The 2333-nt window shown below is 39.8% G+C and overlaps 1 long non-coding RNA gene across 3 annotated transcripts; it reads left to right on the top strand.

Moving 5' to 3' along the window:
* Window positions 1–6: 6 nt before the first annotated feature.
* LOC109863449 lies at window positions 7–1930 on the top strand. Of its 3 annotated transcripts, XR_002251335.1 has the most exons (5): window positions 7–236; window positions 347–553; window positions 852–1008; window positions 1090–1430; window positions 1514–1930. It is a non-coding gene; the product is annotated as an uncharacterized LOC109863449 (long non-coding RNA). The 3 variants fall into 3 exon arrangements; XR_002251334.1 differs by having other exon boundaries at window positions 1090–1930; XR_002251336.1 differs by having other exon boundaries at window positions 344–553; window positions 1090–1930.
* Window positions 1931–2333: the final 403 nt, after the last annotated feature.

Genomic DNA, 2333 nt, shown 5'->3' with positions numbered 1-2333 from the left:
AAAGAAGAAGATAAATCATCCTCCAGTTGTACCGAAGCGATAACAAAATCCTCTTCAGGCCGAACTTGCTGATCAATAAGTCTTGAGAGTACATCAGCATGACCAAATTCACTAGTTTTGATGTACTCAATCCTGAAATCGTAGGACATAAGATGCAACGCCCAACGCTGCAAACGATTTGCTGAGTGCACCGATATGCCCTTCTTGCTTCCGAAGATTTGCAAAAGAGGCTTATGGTCTGTTTGAAGAGTAAAACGTCTTCCATAAATCATCCTATGAAACTTGGTCACAGCAAATATAATAGCCAATGCTTCTTTCTCAATTTGACTATACTTTTGTTCAGCAGAAGTAAGACTCCTGGCAGCATGACAAACTGCCTTGACTGAAAAATCCGAAAAACGGTGAAGGATGCAAGCTCCCACTCCTTCGTTAGAGGCATCTGCTGCCACAATAATCTCATGCTTAGGATTATAATGTGTGAGCAAAAGTTTAGATGTTAAAATCTTTTTGAACTGCTCAAAAGACTTCTGACACCGAAGAGACCACTCCCACGGTATGTCCTTCTTAAGCAAATGATCCAAAGGTCGACGCAATATGTGCATGTTTGGAATGAAACGCGAATAATAATTAATAGCGCCCAAAAATGATCGTAACGCAGTCAAGTTTCGCGGTGGAGGCATGTCAATAATTGCAGAAATCTTTTTGGGATCAGGATGCAAACCTTGTCCATCTATGATGTAACCAAGATAAATGATTTTATCCGTGAAGAAATTACATTTTTCTAAACGTAAACGCAAACCGTACTCTTGTATTCGCTCCAAGAGACGAGTTAAGTTTTGATTATGTTCCAGAACTGTCTCTCCACCTACCACCAGGTCGTCAATGTAGGCAAAAGTATTTGACAAACCAGAAATTAGCGAGTCCATGATTGCTTGGAACTCGCCAGGAGCCACTCTAACTCCGAAAGGCATTCGATTATAAACGTAAAGTCCACGATGCGTATTTATGGTAAGTAACTTTNTCGAGTCGTCATCAATTTCCANTTGTAGAAAAGCATCCGACAAATCTAAATGAGTGAAATATTTACAGTTTGCAAGCTGTGCAAATATTTCATCTGGCAGCGGCAAAGGATGACGATTGGGCTCAAGGGATTCATTGAGTCCTGTAGAGAAATCGGCACAAATTCTGATCAACCCGTTCTTTTTACGAACCACAACAATTGGAGTAGCCCACTCAGAGTACTTGATAGGAGATATAATACCGTTTTGTACAAGGCGATCCAATTCAGCATCTACTTGCGGCAAGATTGCAAAGGCAACCGGTCGTTTAGGCTTGAAAATCGGCTTTGCATCGGCCTTTAAATGCAACTTAACCTTGGTTTTNGAGCAACGACCTAAACCGCTTGAGAACACATCTTGAAATTTATGCTGGTAAACATTTATATCAAACTGCGAATCTTCGCTCTTGGTTAAATAACAAAAATCATTTAATGACTGATTCCATATATTGAAAGCTGAGCACCAATCCAAACCCATTACATTCAATTCCGGATTTGAAGTGACGAAACAACGAAGTTGCTTGGTGATTCCTTTGAACGTAACAGAACAGTTAAATTCTTGATTAAAAAGAATTGAGTTATTGGACGCATCTCGAGCGATGTGTGAGGTGACTGTCCCCGTTGGCTTCCCGAGAGCAGACCAAGTTGAAAAAGAAATGACCGTAAGGTCTGACCCTGTGTCNAGTTGAAGTGTAACTGGAAAAGAGTTAATGAGAACATCAACATGCTTGCGATTCGTAACACATTTGACTTGATTCACAGAATGAATAGTCTTGACACTGGACTCCGAGCTTTCCTCGCTTGACTTAGCTTTAACTTTCTTGCTTGACGCGCAATATCCATCCCTATGACCGACGGCTTTACATTTCTGACATCTATGAGACTTGTAAGTACAATCTTTTGAATAATGCAAATTACCGCAAAACCAACACNGTGTTGACGGCTTCTTATTTGACAATTTATCTTGAGTAAATTTGCCGTGCTTATTCTGTTTATTTTTAAATTTACCCTTCTGCAAGCTCTTTGATTGAACAAGCGCTACAGTACTCATGCTCACTTTATGATCTCCAACCAAAGAGGAATCTTGTTTTAAATTAACAAAACGTTGACATTCGACAGCTAAGTCTTCCAAAGTGAGAGTTTCTGACTTAGTATCTACCAAATGTAACAACTTGGTACGAACGTCTGCATCTGCAGAAGAACGAANACTGCATACAAAAATAAGGCATTTGATTTGATCAGCCGTAATTGAAGATATCTTTGATTCTTCACAATG

This window comes from Pseudomyrmex gracilis, unplaced genomic scaffold, assembly GCF_002006095.1.
Source record: "Pseudomyrmex gracilis isolate BER0280 unplaced genomic scaffold, ASM200609v1 scaffold_5042, whole genome shotgun sequence".
NCBI lineage: Eukaryota > Metazoa > Arthropoda > Insecta > Hymenoptera > Formicidae > Pseudomyrmex > Pseudomyrmex gracilis.
The sequence above is the reverse complement of the archived record's forward strand: the minus strand, read 5'-3'. Positions and strand labels throughout refer to the sequence as shown.